Here is a 21,635-nt window from a genome sequence, read left to right as displayed (position 1 = left end):
GTACTGCAAACTCCCAAAAATGTAATGTAGGATAAATTAACTTTTTTAAAAATTATAATTCTTTCTAATTTAGTTCTCATTACTCTTGTTTTGCAAAAATTTGGAAATTTGTTCGATATTCTAATTTATTGCGCTATAAAAAAAATGTCAAAATCTTTTTATCTAAACTGTCCTTAAAATAAATTGGAAATTATTTTACGATAGGTCGTTTTTCACTCTTTGAATGTAAATGTTTTTCGTTTTTCACGGTGTAACTTGCGAATAAATTAATAAATTAAGATCCTAAACGTCCTTGAGAAGTCTTGTTTTTTTCCTGTTTTATCGACAAAATGTGAGGTTAGATAAACTATGAATCTATTTATTGGCTATACAAATTGTTTTTACCTGAAATTAGAACGCTTCGCCGTCTTTTTCCTGTACAAATTAAAGTATTAATATTAATAAAAAACGAAGCGTTCTAATTTCAGGTAAAAAACAATCCGTATAGCTAATAAATAGATTTACAGTTTATCTAACCTCACATTTTGTCGATAAAACAGGAAGGAAACTTAGATTAGCTTAGAATCCTCTTAAAAGAAACGCGAATTATTAAAAAAAAATTATTTTTTAATATGTTGACTGCAAAATGTGCATTAATATTGACAATAGAGAAATGATAGAGAATCAAAAATTGTCGACAAACTCGGAAAATTACGGAGCTTCCGATAAACTCTGGTTACAAAAAGTTAACCCTCTCTTTCCTCCAGTTGCTTTGCAGGAAGCAAACGACAAAAGCGTCGAAACTTTCCAGTTTTTTTCCCCGGAAGACAATTAATAGTCCGAGGATATCTTCTCCGAGTGATATTAGCTCCTCCCCTGCTCTTCTCTTATCGCAGCTTTTTCTCTTTTTACTTCCTCCCATGAGATTTTCAACTCGTTGACGTCACGTCGAACGATTTATACTTTTTGATGTACGTGACTCTCCTCCTAATTTCTCTCGATTTCGATATATGAAAATATAATTTTCCTTTTTCGTTACTCTGGTGTGAGAAAAGAGCGAACTAAAATTTTCCGTCCATTTTCTACAATCCTTGCAAGAGTTGCGCGTTTTTATTTTATTTTATTTTATTTTTTTTACGGGGTCCCCTATATTACTGGAGCTTCGCTTTAATCCTGCGTTGGAGTTAAAAACCATTGTTTTTCGTTCTTGAGCACTTTTTACCTCTCGATAGCTGGAATACGAAGAATGTCGGGAAAGGAAGTCGGAAAAGTCCATCAAGCGGTTTCTATTTAGAGGTTCATCACTCAAGTGGGTTGTTTCTATACCCTGTGTTGTAGTCCCATAACAGAACCTGCCTGGACTAACTGATCTTCCTCGACCAACTATTTTTGCGTAGGAAAAGCAATTATTCACAGTCGCTTGTATTACTTCTATAACGAGTAATCGTGAGATAGGGGAATATAAGAGAAATCCCTTACAATTTTTTATTACGAAGACCAGCACTAATACGAGAGTGGCTTAGAATCTAATCCAACTAACGACGAGCTTTGAACACTGTTGTTCTGATAAAATTCGTGCTTCCAAGAACAAGTATCCTACATATAATGAAGATCAGATTTATCAGTTACATAACTTCTTGCATAACATTCGTGAAAATAAATTTATTATTATTTATTAATATTAATATTAATATACATTTTAATATAAAATTTATTAATATTAATTTGGAAAAAAAAATGTTAAGTAGATTTTCCCTATTAATTCGATATCGAATAAAATTTATCTACTTTTATGACTAATATTTTCAAAGATAATTGTGTGGAACAATTAAAATAGGTCATGCTGTACACTGAAAAAATTCATATTTTTACATAAAAATGACTTGTTCAAAATTAATTATCACTGTAATTTTTTTCACATTTTTTTAAAATGAAAATACATATTAATGTAAAAATATAGATAAAATTACAACGATTTATAGTCGAATCTAACTTCACTTTTTCGATCGATAAAACATATTTGGTCAGCATCTCCTTAACGGAATATCTTTATAATCTTGAAAATATATAAGAATACATTTCATATGAAATTACACATAATTTATAATATTCCATATGAGTAACAATATTGCATGATTATGCTGTGTCGAAAAAAAACCCAGGATAATCATGTAATTTCACAGAAATATTTTTTCAGTGTATATATAGGAGAAATGTCTCTTCCACGTGATTTTCGATTTTTCGTCTCCTTTTTTTTGCAAACTTGCGCAAACTACTCGCACATGAGAGAAAAATCGTCTCTTCACCTCTCCTGAGCGCCAGTCTCGAGAAATGATGGGTGGCAGGTGATGGATGAAAGATGAAGATTAAGAGCGGAAGCCAACATACGGAAAGATGTCTCCGATTTGCATCGAAAGATCCCGGAGAAACGTTATTTCACGGGAAAGCCCAATCGAATTTCCATCCCTCTTTTTTTTCCGGCAATGATCCGATTAGGTAAATATGGAATTCCTGCTATCCTTGCTGAGAATTTGAAATTCTTGATAATCTCGTGGAAATTTTAGTAAGCTGAGATGTTTCAAATCGTAGATTTCCCAGTTATGGGATCTTCGATTTCGGTAAAGAGAATTCCCTGAATTCGATCTGCTACTTAAATTGCAACTTGACACTTCACACATGGCGGGCTTTCGAATCAATTTTCACTTGTAGCAAAATTTCTTTCATACACATATCTCTAAAAAGAAAATGTTATATATTAAAATTTAATCACTTGATAAGGACTCAAAGAAGGGTCGAAACGTTGTGATTTAATAAATAATATTTGCCAGTACGGTCGAGAGAAGAGTCTTACTTTTTTTTAAATTCTGTCTGGCGATTCTCAAATATCTACGTTTTTATTAAAATTTAAATTGAGATTTTAATTAGAATTAAAATTAAAATGTTTTATTTTTATTATAACTTGTTTTCTCTTTAAAATATACTTGTATATAGTAATTAAAGGAGAAGGAGAAAATTATTTTCGAAGTAAAAATTAACGAAATTTATTTTAATTCTATTCAACGCACACATGAAACATTTGCTTCGATTATCTCTCACGAACTTTATAAAATTGTAAGACATAAATTATGAGTGACCCAGTTTCCGCGGACGAGAAGAATTACAATGAACGATTAAAATATAAAAGCACGGTTATGTATGATCTGATGATTAAAATATGATAATGATTAAAATATAAAAAGCCTGGTTACATATGATCTTTCGGGACACCTCTGAACGACGAATAAAATCTTCACATTCACATTAGGATTTTTCTCTTCTTTTATCTCCGTCTAGAAATTGAAATAGAATGGCTACAATCAAGATTTTCTATCTCTTTTGAATTTTTATGGCATAATTTTTTATCTCTTATCAAACCTTAAGAATGGTAAAAATGTAAATATAATCATAATATATGTCTCCATTTTTTATTTTGTTAAACTTCCATCTATTGCATAATTATAAATATATTAGGAAAAAAATAGTTTTTTTAATGAATTTATTTCAAAATTTTAATATAAGTAAATTTTAATTTTAAAAAATATATAAGTTGAAATACTTTTCCATGTACTTGATTTCTCTTTTTTTTTAAAAAAGTTTCTTTTATTAATTAAAACTTGATCATATCTCAAAGAGCTGGAGAATCGATTCAATAATGAAACAGTAACCTGTGCGAAAAATCTTAAGATTAATCTTTCCTTATCAGAATGAACGAATATATTTTCCAATGAAAATCTAGCAAGTTTTGGAGAATTTTCGCGATGGTAGAAGTGAAATTCGACAGCGCGAGATGCGACTCGATCGAGCGTAACGTGTTCGAAGAATCGAATAATAATTGTTTAATCGCGCGTGTCCTTGCAAACTTCACTAATAGTTGAAAGTACGAAATTCTGTAGATTTTGCCTCTCAGACGATTGGCGAGATATTTTCAAACAAGGCAAAAATCGAATTATGCTTTGACGTTGGAGTAACTTCCACGCTCCAAATTTCTAGAAGTAAATAAAATTTCTATCTTCAAATTCTGACTCTTGAACAAATCGATATTGAACTACTTTTTCTTTCTAGAGAAAATTACGTTGTGATACAACAGGATTAAATAACGTGTCTGTATTTCACGGAATTATCTTCAAATACTTTAATTGATGTTTATTATAATTATTATATATTAGTATATCTATCAATTTGCAGCGATGCTGATGTAGCAATAAAGCGTAATCTGCTTTCATTGAATCCCAATATCTATTTATCTTTACTTTTTTAATACACTTTAGTTACATTCATACAAAATTTACTGAATGTATAGAGATATCTTCAGTATCTTTTTTTTTTAAACTTATCCATATATATTTCTCTAATCTCTTATGCCTAATTATTTTTCAAAAAAATTATTTAAGTCAATTAGAGTTCCTCTAGTAAGAGGACACTGGGCTATCAATTGCTGATTGGTTATTCCAATCCGCCATGTGTAATAACCAAAGTTTTTTTACAAAATAAATAAAATTTGTCAATTTTTCATTAAAAATATATATATATATAAAGATTTTAATAAACGGTAAGTTAATTTAATTATTTTTATTGAATTTCATCGATTTGGAGTAAAAACATAACCTCAAAATTAAGTATATATTTTAATTATTTCATCTTTGAGATATATACATATATATATAAGCTTCAAAGCCTACAGCTAACATTATTTTTTAATTTATATCTCTTGTATTGTATAAATAAATGTTTAAGTGAAATGTATCAATTCAAAATTGGCGCCTCAATTAATCTCAAAATAACCTCAAAATTAAGTATACAATTTAATTATTTCATCCTCGATATATATATATATATATATATATATATATATATATATATATAAGCTTCAAAGCCTACAGCTAATATTCTTTTTTAATTTATATCTCTTGTATTATATCTAAATAAATGTTTAAGTGAAATATATCAATTCAAAATTGGCGCGCAAACAACTTTCGGAATGTGGCCAAATATGACGGACTGTCTTAACTCTTACTAGAGGAACTCTAAAGTCAATTAATTATTTTTATTTAATATTAATTATTAATTCTTAATTGAAAAATAATTTAAGTCAACTGATTTGCGTGAAACTTGCATTAAAATGAGAAAACAAACAGTCGATATGGGAAAACTAGAGACGGGCGTTGTTTGTTCCAATTTCTAACTCGAACTTCGTCTTCATAGAAGGTTGCTTATCATTACGCAACCTTGAATCCAACTCGAAATTATCGTCGCGTGAACGAAAACTCTCTTTGCCCCGACTTTCCCGTCGACTTCCTGCGAGCGCAATCGGCCGTGCAGAAGGCGAGAGAAGACGTTAGCGAAATAAGGAGTGAGAGAGAGAGGCGAAACTTCGCCGATAGTAATTCGTGACTCGACTTGGCGCAAAGTTTGCGAGGGTCCCAATTAACTGTGCATAGTCGCCCCGGGGCCCTGCCAAGTACCTTCGTTCAGCGACGACCCGGGTGTGCTTCCACTCGGCAGAATAACGAAAATTTTCCCAAATGCCATCGGACGCGTGAGAGCGTTTAGTGTACCTTAAAGAAAGAGAAATAGTGCTCGGAGAAAGAAGAAAAGCGCGAAAAAGAGCCCGGCCGTTGTGTACCGATCTCAGTTCGACTCTTAAAGAGGTCACTTCCTAAAGCAGAAAAGCAGAGAGAGAGAGAGAGAGAGAGAGAAAAAGACGCCGTATGTTCTTTTGGCGCTATTTTATTTAGACGTGAAGAAAACAACTGTAGAAAAGAGGCCGGTAAAAAAGGCAAGAGTGAGAGCTGCACGATAAATATCGTCGATTCCTTAAATCAGTTTTATTAGCAGAAAAACAAGTTTATCGATATACGCGTTTTGGAGAAAATTTTAGAATCCCACAGTTGAATAATCTTACAATTATATTAAATAAATTTATTTTTTGAAAAAATAAACTATCAAATTTTATTTACAATATTATGATATAATATACACATAAATGTTACTTTAACAAATCATTTTTTAATAATACATTTATTTAATAAATTAATAAAATTATTTTAATAATTGTAAGATTGTTAATTGTAGGATTCTACAGAATTTTCTCTGAAACGCGCATACCGATAAACTTTATATAAAAATTATTTATTAACTAATATACGCTACTTTAATTCATTCGGAACTTTTACCACTGAAAATAAATTATTAAATTAATAAATATTTAACTGACTAATCAGTCATTTAAATATTTATATTTTGTAAAAGATTTTCTTATATCAAATAAATATTTTTCACGTCAAATCAATATTATTAGTTTCAAATAAATATGTATTAAAATAAATATTTATTCAAATTCAATAAATTTTTTTTTTCAATGCAATAAAAATTAATTAATTAAAAATTAGCGTTGTTCTATATCTAATAAATCATTTATTTGAAACAAATAAAAATTTCTGTTTTGTAAGGGAAATTTTCTTGCATCAAATAAATATTTTTCACGTCAAATCAATATTAAGAGTTTTTTTTTTTAACAAGGCTCTGTAATATAAATATAAATGTAACGTATAAGACGGGCAATAAGAGCCAAATCGCTAAATTTTTTTAACTAAATTTTTTCGTTAGAATTAAATACCTGTGTAAGAAGTATAAACACCAATATTATTAGTTTCAAATAAGTGCTTCATCAACGCAATATTTATTCGAATTACCAATAAATTTTTGATCTCGGTGGAAAAACGCGTCACACAATTCCGGAGTATAATAGGATTCTATATTCTTTGAAAAATCGCAAGTGCGACACTTTACTAATAGTTAAATTAGGAATATTCCAGCGTTACGGGGAGGCCATTTTGTCGGGGCGGCTAGCCTATGTCACCCCATAAATAATTGCGAAGGGACATTATCGCGGGGCAGCGCGAAGGTAGTGTCGGACAGGGGCGCGGATTTATCATGCGGCCCTTCTTGTAAGCTTCCGCGTGGCCCGAGGTCGCCGCTATATTTTACCAGGAAGCCGGAATCTTTTGTCTTCATAATATTTATCCCGCCGCGAGAATGCCGAGAGTAATGGACCGCGGGTCCCCGGAGAAACGAACCAGATCGAAACTAAAACCACCCCTCTATCGGGGGTTGCGCTTGGCTTAAGGCGTATATGGGCGACATCGAGGGTTGGGTATCGCGATAAATTCCAGCGAAACGGGAAGATTGTGTCCGGTCCCGAAATGCACTCCATCTGCCGGGACGCGTGAGGGAAAAAAAAATAGGGGATGAAAAGCATTATATAGGAGGTATAGGGAAATGCGAAAATGGTATTTGCCGACCGATATTCACGTTATTTCACCTGAGAAAAGCGCAACACGAATAAGGGATGTTGTATTTTATTTTTTTAATTACATTCTGTATCACAGTTTTTCAGATCTCACTTTTTCTAAGATTTTCTACGCGAACTGAGTTTCAAGTAATTTTATTTAATTATTACAATTTTATTAAATTATTAAATAATTGATTATTTATTATGATAGTTTATTGGATCAAATATTTATTAGATCATGTAATTAATTAGTAATTAATAAATAAATAATTAGATCTAATTCAGAAACGACACTATCAAAGATTATGAAAGATATAAATCTATCAACGAAGTTTCAAATAATTTTATTTATTTATTATAATTTTATTAAATTATCAAATAATTTTATTTACTTATTATAATAGTTTGTTCGATAAAATATTTATTAGATCGTATAATAAATAAATAAATAATTAGATAAAACTCAGAAACGACACTATTAAGGATTATGAAAGATATCTATAAATAATATTTTTATTTATTAATAAATATTTAAATAATTTTATTTATTTATTAAAATAGTTTATTTGATCATATAATAAATAAATAAATAAATAATTAGATAAAACTCAGAAACGACACTATCAAGGATTATGAAAGATATACGCTGACGTTTGTCCGATTGCGGTAATAATTGCCGGAAGAATGACACTGCAAATCGTCTTTTGGGTATTATTGAGATGTTATCTATTAACGCATGAGCAAACGCATACGAAGGATGTTGGAAGAACCGCTTTGTCAGGAGATATAGTCGGTAAACCGATCAATAGCGCCGTTCTCGCACCCTCATCCTTTTCATATCCTTCGTCAGGAACAGATAACGTCACGAAGATTCAGGCCATTTCCCGATTAGAGCCACACATAGCGAACGTTGCCACATTTTTCGTGGATTAAACGTTAAAAAGCTTTCGGTTATTAAATCGACCGAACGAAACTTTCGTCCAGATCTCGATCCGAAATTCGAAACACTTTAAATTACGTAAACTCTGAGCTTTTATAGCTTAAAATATCCAGATTTTTTTTCCATATAGGAATTTCATTATCGTCATTCTTATCACGAAAAATCAATTAAATACAAGACATATCGAAGTGCTTTATCACTCTCGTTTCCAATTTACTTCTTCCATTAAGAGAATTAGTATTAAAAATAATTATAAATATTTTTAATTATACATTTTTTAAAATTATAAATATATATTCATAAATATATTTTTATAATTTTTGTAATGAATATTAAAAAAAAAGTAAAAATATTTTTAATTATACATTTTTAAAAATTATAAATATATATATTCATAAATATATTTTTATATAATAATTTTTTAAATCAATATTAAAAGTAATTATAGATATTTTAATGTTAAAATTTATCACTAGTACTTTAAAATATACTGCAAATCTATTTCGAAAATACTGAATTAATAAACTAATCAATGTTATACATATAATCGCGTGATGGAATGTCAAGAGATAATTTTATGTCAAAGTTATTCATGTTCTTACGTGAAGAGAACGAGAGAGCATGTTCTATAAAACTTTCACGGTTAGATATAATTTTACGACTAATACCGTGTCATGTATTGCGGTCTCACGATGTCCTATAAAATTGGATAGTAAATCCGCAAATATCTATCGAACTCTCGATATGTTGAATGGAAATAGTATATCAGAAATCTCTGCGGAAAAGTCCTTGGAAAAGAGTCGCCACTTAATAGAAACGAAGAAGATAGCTGCAGAGATCTCCGGGAAATCACAGTATCTTTAATCGCGGATTCCTTCCTTCTCTATTCCCCTCACCTTCTGGTTCCAATCGACACCTTGATGTCCCTTTCCACCTACCTACCGATGCTGCGAATCCCGCTATTTCAATTCCCTTCATTTTGCTTTTATTCGGAGCCCTCGCTAAATCACGAATGGTTTGATATCTACCGCCAACCGATAACCCTCTCTCCCTCTTCAAGATACCAGATGGTTGCTTCTATGCTTTCTACCAATTTTCTCCAATTTTCTTCCTCTCTCTATTCGTCGTTCCTCTTCTGGTTTAACAACGAGCGATGCTGCTTCCAATATCTAAAATTTCACCCCTTTCTCAACTTTTATTTTTATCCTTTACTGTAACCAATCTCCTTCGAAATAACACAGAATCTTTAATCTTCAATAATGAACGGAGAAAAGAAAGATTCGCCAAGCCTGAAGATAAATTTGATTTTAGGTCAAATGTTAAAAATCTAGATAAAAATACTTTACATATATATTTTATTTTTATACATATATTATTTATAAATTATATATAATATATATAAAAATTATATATTTGTTTTATATTTATGTTTTATACATTATATATAAATATATATAAAGATGAAAAACAGATATTAAGGGAATTCTAAACGTTCTTGAGAAATGTGTTGCTTTTTTTCCTGTTTTATCGATAAAATGTGAGGTTAGATAAACTATAAATCTATGAATGCTTATAATTCATAATTCTGTAATCAAGATATGTATGAGACTATACAAATTGATAAATCTGTTTCCTGTGTACAAATTAAAGAGCGAAGTGTCCTAATTTCAGGTAAAAAATAATCCGTATATGCAATAAATAGATCTATAGTTTATCTAACCTCACATTTTGTCGATAAAACAGAAAAGAAACAACAGACTTCTCAGAAGCGTTTAGGATCCCCTTAATTGGATTAGAAATAATTGAAAAGCTTCGAGCTTATAACTATATTTGTTATCATTGCACTCTTGTAAAAGAAGAAGATTGTCGCAACAGATAGTCATTTTCTAAATTTTAAATTAAAATCTATTTACCTCCATCTGTTTAGTGTCTACCATTTCGTTCCTCTGTCTTCTATCCCTTTTTTCCCTCGCCGTATCGCCATTTTTCCGTCCTTTCGTTCCGCCTTTCTCTTTTAAGGGATGATTCCCAGAATCATCACGCTAAGTGTGATTTTATCTCGCGTCTCTTTCCATTACACACATATATATCACGGATCTTATCTACCTGGCGTTTTACTATTTACAATGCAACTACTCACTTCCTCGATACCGTTATCTACACGGGACAAAAGGGGATGAGGAAAAAAGGGAAGAACGCCGGCAAAACTCGTGATCGATGGTTTCCGCCTTCTGTTTTTCTCCGCGCATCATATACTCTGCAGCAACCGACTCTGGTCTCCTCTTTTCTCTCCGTCGACGACGACGACGTCACCTTTTCCTCCAGCCACGCGCGCCTCCACCTTCCTCCTCCCCCTTTCATTCCCCTAGCACCCCGTCAGGGCTGACAGCATCGCGCACGCTGGAAGTAGCAGCCACGTTGTCGTTTGTCACGCAACGTCACGACGCGCCAACGCAGCGTATCACGCCGCGCGATGCCGCGCTCGGTTGATACGACGTTACAGCGACGATAAATTCGCGGATTTCAGCACCCGCGAGATTTCATGCGTGTCCGAGTTGTCGGAAATCTTCACGAGTGACGAGTGTGGGTGGGCCCTTCACGCGCGTTTCGGGGGCTCCCTGCCTACGGGTGGCTCCCTCTCGAAAATTCCGTTCGTGTTTGTTGATCGCGAAGGGGAAGTCCCAATTATACACATATCTTAAAGTCACTAGATGAACAGAGTACCGCAATCCATAAGACTTGGCGTCAAAAGTGTACATAATGCACATTTTTGTAACGTATGTACACATTAAGTGCAGTTTTCTAACCTGAAAATACATTCATTGAAATATTTAATTTGTACGACCCGCGTGTTGGCGTCAAAATGGCGGATGATTGCGGTACTTTGTTTATGAGACCCTCTAATCAAAGTCTGGACATAAGTAAGTTAGATTAAATTGTCCGACATTTTTCTACAAAATCCTGAGAGAGAGAGAGAAAGAATATGTGCTGATGTGTTAATGTCTCATAACCTCTTATTTATACTGCGCGTATGAGTGTAAAGTAATAAATAATGGTTGGATATGAGGCAAAATTTTGTAATAATTCTCGTCGAAAGGATATAAATTTCTATATATTTTTTTAAATATTTGATAATATATTATATTTGATAACAATAGAAATTTCATAAAACTGGAGCAAATTGAAGAAAAATGGCGGAGTAATCAGAGGTTGCTATCTTATGTCCAGACTTTGATTAGAGGGTCTCTATTATATAAGACTCGGGAGACTTAAAAAAACATGTATTGGAGACTGCTGGATTAAAAATATTAGGCTTTCTTCGATGGTCATGGTAATACAGGATTTTATTCAAAGTGACTCGTTCGATTTTAAATTATTAGATATTTATTTACATTATCAATATTTATTATGCACAGAGAGAGAATTTTATCTTTGAATTTTTACCTTGAAAATTATGGTAATTGTGAGACAATATATGGTATTGGAAAAATTTTATAAGAGTTTCTCTGATTAATATTTATCACAATAAAAGATATTAATATGTATATAATAAATTTTACTATTGAAGGCTGACGGATTGAAATTATTAGGGTTTATTCGATAGTTAGTAACACAAAATTATTTAAAGTGCTCTTCATTCAATTTCAAATTATTATTATATTTATTTACATTATATACATTACTATTATATCATTATATGCACGGAGAGAATTTTCTCTTAGAATTTACCCTGAAAATTATGGTGAGATAAAATGGTATTGGAAGAATTTTATAAGAATTTCTCTGATTAATATTTATACCACAATAAAAAATATTACAATGTACATACATACACACACTGAAAAAAATATTTATTGAATTTGAATCAATATTTATTTTAATACTGCCTAACAAGTTATTTATTTGAAACTAATAGAATTGATTTGATGTGAAAAATATTTATTTAATATATAAGACAATCTTTTTCAAAACAGATAAATATTTGTTTCAAATAAATGATTGATTAGGCAGTATTGCAATAAATATTTATTAATTTAATAATTTGTCAGTGTTGTGCTTAGATGATTTTAAAATTAGCTTGATAAAGATGAGATAAAAATATGTAAATTCATCTTACATAAGATGAAGATAATTTTGTTTTAAATATATCTAGATGAAAAATAAAACTATATGGCGATTTATCTAGATATAATTTTCTAGATAATAATTTTTAAGACTGCTTATGTAAACACAGTTATAAAAAATTATAAAAGAAATATTAAATTATACTTATAAATTTTTATCGCTTATTACTTAAATTCTATTATTCAAGTATTTTTATATAATATAATTAAATCAAAATTATCTGAAAATTATTCCAGATAAATTTAGTAAAGCTAATACTCTTTTAATCCATATTTTTGTTCTCTATATAAAGATAAGATGACGCCAAAATTTCATCTAGATAATCATCTACATAATTTTATTTAAATAACAGCAAACACTGTATAATATATAAGCTTCAAAAATATAATCGTTCGAAATCGGCCGAGTCCTTTTAAATGGACTCTGTACATCGTAATAGTTACACGTGCTTACGATTCATCGCGTAATTATACATATACGATAACCATGATAATTTGAAACTTCGCCCCGGTGGCCTTATGATATTAATGATTCATTCGCAACAAGAGTCCCGAGAATTCCGCTCATTTTCAATTCCGAAGCTGCATTATTCGCGCGCGACCTAAAACAAAACTCTCTGCCGACTCGCAGGAAAAGTACATTGGCGCCGTTTCATTAGATATCATTATAATTGCACGAGGGAGTAATTATTGTTGTCTGCCGCGCGCCGGAGAACGGGTTGGGGCGAATGAAAAAAGACTGTAATAAAAATTAATGTCCCAACGGTGTGCAGTCGCAGGCGTGAGAAGGCGCAGGCCGTAAAGAGAGCGAGACAGAGTAAAAAAGAGAAAGAGAGAGAGTGGCTGGAATGCCATTTTCGCGGAACACTCTCGATTCGGACTGCATAATGGGAAAAATTTCGGCATGCATTTGCATGAATGCGTGTGCCGAGTTGAACTAAACGGTATGCATACAGTCACTTAAAAGTTTGCGTATAAACATATATATATATGTATACGAATTGAAAAAACCGGCTCGATCGATCTACATTTACTTGCACATAAGTTTGATAAAACGTAAATTTTCGTTAAAAATTTCCCTGGAAATTCATGTGACTGTTATATAAAAAAAAGTTTCCAACAAGTAAGTCGTAACGAGGAGGGAGGATTATATATATTTAGCATTAAATGTAATTTTTCGAGAAATAACTTCTGATAAAGATTTTTTTTAATTAGTTAATTAATTTAAAGAAGCGTGCGTTGTTGCAATGTTTTTTCTCTTTTTATATGAATTATAGTATGTGACACCTCATATGTTATCTTGCATGAAAGTGCTCTCTCGCCTCACGAAAAACAAATTAAATCAGAAAAAATTAATGTATAATATAATATGCAATAAATAATATAAAATAACATTTAATAAAAAATAAATAAGTGAATATTTAGAAAAATTCATCGATTAATATAAGAATGCAAGAAAATAATAACACTTGCACAGTTCTTGAATTATGAGTAGCTGCCTGCTAATCAAAAGTTGTTCTTCCATTATTTCATTAAAACGAAATCAATCAAAGGTATCAAGTATTTAAAAGATTCGTATACCCTTTGTATAAAATATATTCAAAACATATATCATAATGTAACAGATATTGAATTTAATAGACAATGAATTATAACTAGCACCAAATTCAAACACGCATTTCATGCAAATACACCTGATCGGCGTTATTAATTATAAATCAAATCAACAAATAGAATTTTACAACAAAATTATTAATTCCGGTTATATATATTGATATGCTATAAACTAGGATAATGCATAAACGTCACTAATTGTATACGAATGAGATACACACATGTACACAAGCGCGTTATAATATATTCAATACAGTTATATATTAAATTAAGAATGGAAATATAATATATATATATAATCATCGATTCAAAGCTATCGAATTTTGATTCGCATTAGATTGCGCAATTTAATGTGAAGCGCGAGAGATGAAAAGACAGACACACGCGGTTTTAAGTATGAATTTTGCGGGGGTAGCAATAAAAATGCGAGGGAAAAACCGCGCGAAAAAAAAGGAGCGACTCTTCATGTTTTTTCTCGGAATTGCCGGCGAAATGGTAGCGAATGCGAATAACGAGTCTCGGTGGCTCTCTTCGACTTCGTTCGAGCACGTTGCTCATTAAGCGGAAACGATTAAGCGGTTTCACGATTGTTGATTCCACGCGAGAACGCGAGTGGCTCTCGACTAAAGTCCGGCCTGGGAGCCGGCCACTTACAATAATTGCTCGTGCAACTGATTGGCGCGAGCCATCCGTCAATTAGCGCCGTGTAATTTTGACCGCACGTTGAGCTTAATCAACTTTGTGCATTAGCCAGTCGACGGGCTTTTGAAATGCGCCCCACACGTTACGAATTCCCATTCTCGAATCCCACCTCTATCTGTCAATTTATCCTTCATTGCGACACTGATTGCGCAAAGATCTCATTTTTCATGTACATCTCATTGTCAATGATGAGATACACACTGAACAAAAGTTTGTTAACGGGATGCTGACCAAATATGTTTTATCGATCGAAAAGTGAGATCAGATTCGACTTAAAATACTATTTATTGGCTATACGGATTGTTTATTCTGGAACTTATGATGCCCCGTCACCCATTTGTTAATATTAATACTTTAATTTTGGAAAAGAATTTATCAGTCTGTAGATTCTGTACAGTCAATCGATCTCATTTCAGTACATCTCATTGTCAATGATGAGATACACACTGAACAAAAGTTTGTTAACGGGATGCTGACCAAATATGTTGTACCGTTCGAAAAGTGAGATTAGATTCGACTTGAAATACTATTTATTGGCTATACGGATTGTTTATTCTGGAACTTATGATGCCCCGTCACCCATGCATTTGTTAATATTAATACTTTAATTTTGGAAAAGAATTTATCAGTCTGTAGATTCTGTACAGTCAATCAAAATATAGGCACTTGAACCTATAAAATCTCCTAAAATTATTAGTTTAAGTGCCTATATTTTGATTGACTATACAAATTAATCAATCAACTTTGTGCACAATTGCACAATTCTCGAATCCCACCTCTATCTGTCAATCTAGCCTTTATTACGACACTGATTGCGCAAAGATCTCATTTTTCATGTACATCTCATTGTCAATGATGAGATACACACTGAACAAAAGTTTGTTAACGGGATGCTGACCAAATATGTTTTACCGATCGAAAAGTGAGATTAGATTCGACTTGAAATACTATTTATTGGCTATACGGATTGTTTATTCTGGAACTTATGATGCCCCGTCACCTATTTGTTAATATTAATACTTTAATTTTGGAAAAGAATTTATCAGTCTGTAGATTCTGTACAGTCAATCAAAATATAGGCACTTGAACCTATAAAATCTCCTAAAATTATTAGTTTAAGTGCCTATATTTTGATTGACTATACAAATTGATCAATCCTTTTGCACAATTCTCGAATCCCACCTCTATCTGTCAATCTAGCCTTTATTACGACACTGATTGCGCAAAGATCTCATTTTTCATGTACATTTCATTGTCAATGATGAGATACACACTGAACAAAAATTTGTTAACGGGATGCTGACCAAATATGTTTTACCGATCGAAAAGTGAGATCAGATTTGACTTAAAATACTATTTATTGGCTATACGGATTGTTTATTCTTGAAATTATGATGCCTCCCCCATTTGTTAATATTAATACTTTAACTGTGCAAAAGGATTTATCAATCTGTACAGTCAATCAAAATATAGGCACTTAAACTTATAAAAAATCTCATAAAATTATGAGTTTAAGTGACTATATTTTGATTGACTATATAGATTGATAAATCATTTTGCACATAATTAAAGTATTAATATTAACAAATGGGGGAAGCATCATAATTTCAAGAATAAACCGTATAATCAATAAATAGATTTATAGTCGAATTATAGTCAATTTATAGTCTAACTTCACTTTTTCGATCGATAAAACATATTTGGTTCATGAATTAACATTTAATTGATTTATCATATAGATATATGCAAATTATATATTTGGAAAAAATAATACTAGAAAAAATCAGGGAAAAAATTAATTTCTGGTTTTGGAAAATCTAAAAAAGTCAGGGAATTTTTTTTATTGAGTCTGCTGGAAACCCTGTTTCAACTAAATATTGTTTTGTTAATTGAACATGAAAAAATATTTAAATTAAATATTTGATCTAAATACTAATATACGTTTAATTTATTAAATAGTAATTTAATTAGAGAATGCAGAATATAACTTACGTTATGTCACGTGTTTTTTCTATAATTTTCATTATCTTTCGGAGGATCATTTTATGTTTTCCAATATTTTTAAACGCTTTTTTATTTTTTTCCGATAAGTTTTAATCATTAGCTACTATAATTAACTTTTTCAAAATTTTAGAGTCCCCATTTAAATATTAAAAGTTAGATTACGACACGTCTTTTTTCAAAATGTTTTTATTATCAGACGAAAAACTATTTCATTAATGCATTTGTACTTTTTTACACACGCTCTTTCATTTTTTATGTTTGAATCAATAGCGGTAATTAGCTCTTTTAAATTTAATTTATTTCTTTATTTGAGTTAAATAATTAATTGAAAGAAAACAAATCTTATTTTTCTCTCTTCATTTTTTAAAACAAATGCTTATACATATACATATCTATAATATCTCAATAACAAATCCAAGTAATACACTGTAAAAAAAATATGTAAAATTACATTTCAAATATGTAAAATGACATAAATAATAAATGTAAAATTACATGATAAATATAATAGAAATAATGAAAAGATAATTTCTGTTATTTATCGTGTAATTTTACACTTATTATTTATGTAATTTTACATATTTTTGTATAATACATTACATATTTTTTTACAGTGTACATCAGATCTCACGATATTGGACAAAATTAAAGGAAATACGAAAAAATGCTGGAATCTGAAATATATTGAAAATTAAACCCCGCATCGTTCACGTCGATCTTGATCTCTCTCAATCTCCCCTCGATGTAAATGCGATAAAATTGATCCACATATTCCCGCGTATATATCGCATTCTGTTCCATCGTCGTCGAGACGAGACCGAGTTTGATTGATCGCAGTTAATGGAATTTTTTTATGAAATATTAATAATATGTTATATGGGCGGTACAAGACTGCGCCGCGCTCGCGAGACGACCATTAAAAATTTTACAACTTTGGCGAGGGAGGCGGAATTTTCCGCCGGAGACTTTAAACACGCGGGCGCGCTTCCTCGCCCGACATTGTGTATGCGAAGAGTGGATTCGAAAGTTTTTCATTAATAAAAAATTCGTGCTTCCGGAACTTCAAAAGCTTTTTAATTCTCTCGAGTGTCCTGCCGCGAACCCCCACTTCCGTCGCCGACCTCCGGGGTAGCTAGAGTGCCCCCGGTATTTCGTAAGCGAAAAAGAAAAATGCGCGGAATGTACAATGTAAAGGCGACACGACGAAAATTGCGGCAAAAACTGTGGCGATGTCAATGCTGCGCGATAGCGCTCTGATTCGCATTATTATTCTGGGTAGTCTTTTTTTTTAAGGCTATTTTTAATATAAATTTTCTATATCTTTTTTTTTTTCTTAAAATATATTAAATAATTTTTTAAAAATTAATCGAACAAATTTTATATCTTATTGTGATAGATATTTAATATTGTTTTATTGTAATAAATATTAATCAGAGAAATTCTTATAAAATTCTTCGCTCCAATTCGCATTATCATTCTGGGTATCTTTTTTTTTTTAAGGCTATTTTTAATATAAATTTTCTATATCTTTTTTTTTTTTCCTAAAATATATTAAATAATTTTTTAAAAATTAATCGAACAAATTTTATATCTTATTGTGGTAGATATTTAATATTGTTTTGTTTTATTGTAATAAATATTAATCAGAGAAATTCTTATAAAATTCTTCCGATATATTGTCCCACGATTACCATGATTTTCAGGGTAAATTCTAAGAGAAAATTCTCTCCGTGTATATTATAATATATAATTTTCACTTAAAATTTACCTTGAAAATTATGATAATTATGGGACAATATAGTATTGGAAGAATTTTATTAGAGTTTCTCTGCTTAATATATCCTACAATAAAAATATTAATATTTACATAAAATTATTTGAATAAATCTTACATCTTATTATGATAGATATTAATATTTTTATTGTGATAAACATTAATCGGAAACTTTTATAAAATATTTCCAATATTGTCCCACAATTACCATGATTTTCAGAGTAAATTTTAAGAGAAAATTCTCGTTGTGTATGTATATATATGCTATTAATATTATTACATATATGTATAGTGAAATAATTATTTTTGTAGAGTTTTCATGAACTCAAATTTTTGTGAAGTAAATAAATTTGCGACACACATAGTGCTAATGATGTCTATTAAGCCAATATACAGCTATTTCAGCACTCGAATAAAACATTTATTTTGCCGTAAAAGAAGACATTATAAATAAAACATTTATAAGCTTCTCTATTGCTAATTTATGCATTCTCGATTGATCTAAAGTCAGATTAATTAAAATACCTAATTATTTAGATTAAATTAGTCTTTAATAGATGTCAACTTGATTGTTCTGTCAATGAACAGATATCTGGGTATCCAACATTAAATGTTAAAAATATGTTGGAACTTTCCTCCATCAAAATTAAAATGCAAAGGACCTTTCGAAAATCTCCTAAATAGGAAGGAAAGTTCAATGCCCAACAGCTGTTTTAAATAAATTGTCATAGTGCAATGTGTCAAAAACAAAATGAAAAATTATGCATTGACGGAAGATTAAAATAAACACACTCGTACACTGAAAAAAATTATTAAATTAATAAATATTTATTTCAATACTGCCTAATAAATCATTTATTTGAAACAAATAAATATTTCTCTGTTCTGAGAAGGATTTTCTTCTATAAAATATTTTTCACATCAAATCAATATTATTAGTTTCAAATAAATATGATTTATTAAACAGTATTAAAATTAATATTTATTCAAATTCAATAATTTTTTTTTCAGTGCAATAAAAAAATAAAAGAACAAAGACATATTTCTTAAGTATTCTCTTCTTAATCTTCTAAATATCTTTGCAAGTTATCCTCTGCATAAGACATACCACGAATATTTTCCAACTTATTCTTTTTTTAGCTGTCTATATCTAATCCTAAGTATGTCTCTGGAATTTGAAAGTTAACGCGAACGCAGAAGCAATCAGTCTCAGGATAACTAGGTAGGCGATAACTTTAAACAAGATATATCGGTCGCTTCGCTGTCGGCAGCGAAGAAACAGACTGGCACGAGACGAAAGGGAGCAGAAAGGGAGATGAAAGTGGGATGGGAAGAGAAAGGGGATGGTGAAAAAGTGCAGAAGAAGTTCGCGCCGTTCCACTCCCATTTCCTTTCCATTTGTATTTATGGCCTCGTTATTCGCAACTCAGACCTTTAGAGCTAAACTATGCCGAAAATTGTTACCTAACGGACACGTACGTGCGATTATTCGCCATTTTTGTCGACACCTCGCACGTCGATTTCTCAAATTTACGAGTCTCGTAAGATATTAGTAGAAAAAAATATGAGATATATCTTGAATGCTTTAAATGCCATAGAATTTATTATTTCAGACATGTAATATCTGTTTATGATATATAATTGAGATTTAATTCTTTTAAGAATTTTTTCATGAAGGAGAAACCTTGGATATTTCTTTTCAGCAAATAAAATTTTTTTTTTCGTAGATTGAAGTAAAAAATCTCTAAAAAGTTTACATAAAGCTTGTAACTTACACACGTAAGGGGATGCTGCCGTTGTTCTGTTTTACCGACTTTAAGTTAGGTTAGATTCACTTTTTATTGAATATACAGATTGAAAAATCCTCCACAATGAAAGTATTGATAATATTTTTATTATTCTTTCATGTCATTTCTATTGGGAGCGCCATATTTTGTACACAAATAAACTGCAGAACTTTTGTATTAAATAAGTATTGTCATGAGCTGATGCAAGAGGTCGATGAAAAACTGTAATTTTTTCATTATTATCAATACTTTAATTGTGGAAAAGGATTTTTCAATCTGTTTAACCAATAAAAAGAAAAGCCCTTGAACTCAAAGTCGGTAAAATAATCATAATCAGCATCTCTTTAATTAATAATAAATAATAAAAAATATAATAAATGTAATAAATAAAAAATATAAATATAATGAGAAATATATAATAAATAATAAAAAGAAGAAATAAAAGATGTATCTCGTGTTTTTCTCTGCTAATTTAATTACTTTGCATCCACTATTAAATGCTAATGTTAATTCCGGGCCAATCGCGCGGCGGAATTTAATCGTATAACTTTGATCGATATAGCCACGTGCTGTTTTGCGGAACAATCTCCCAACTAAGCGATTGCTAAGAGAAGTTGGGAGCCCCGGCTATTCAATTATACAGATTACTTATATGTAGAAATAGCTTCGCTACTCGTCGCGGTGCAGCCTTCAAAGTGACGCCGATCAGGCTTCAAAGTGACGTTGATCAAAGGCGAGAATTAATTTGTGAACATGAACACGACGCGACTTCGCGAACTCTGACCTTATCCTTTAGCAGACACCTTAGATTACCTATATATGCATATACTTTGATGTTTCACGTTATAAAAGTACAGATTAAGACGTCAGGGTGCTCTCGAGACGAACTTGATTCATGTCTGTGTTTGCGTGATCTAAGCGCACACTTTATATATTACAGATTATTCATGAATCAAAACTAGAGAACTATATAGTTGACTCTGTATCCTTCGATTTCCTAAAATTAAAAAAAATTTAATCTGTAAATGTCAGATATTGAATTCAAAGATATTAGATATTGCAATCTGTTCAACCATAAAAATATATAAATATATAAAATCATCGTTACCATAAATAAAATACATAATTATTCAAGATTTTAAAAATCCAAAATTACTAGATTTCAAAATATATAAATGATTTGACATATTTGCTTAAAATTTTGTTGCCAATATAAAATATTGGAAGACCGAATTAAATTAACATACTTAATAGAAAATTTACTGCTCTTAACAGTCTTTTATCAAATTTATTATAATTTAATAAGAGCCTTGATTTACTACGATTTAATAGAAAATATTCAGTCTTTAAAAATATATTATAAGGAACAAAATTTTAAATA

General features: G+C 30.7%; 1 protein-coding gene across 4 annotated transcripts in view; it reads right to left on the bottom strand.

Moving 5' to 3' along the window:
* Syn1 (Syntrophin-like 1) overlaps positions 1 to 21,635 on the bottom strand; it is a 343,519-nt gene that overhangs the window by 275,827 nt on the left and 46,057 nt on the right. The window lies entirely within an intron of this gene.

This window comes from Nylanderia fulva, unplaced genomic scaffold (assembly GCF_048542155.1).
Source record: "Nylanderia fulva isolate GAGA-0341 unplaced genomic scaffold, ASM4854215v1 Scaffold15, whole genome shotgun sequence".
Lineage (NCBI taxonomy): Eukaryota > Metazoa > Arthropoda > Insecta > Hymenoptera > Formicidae > Nylanderia > Nylanderia fulva.
The sequence above is the reverse complement of the archived record's forward strand: the minus strand, read 5'-3'. Positions and strand labels throughout refer to the sequence as shown.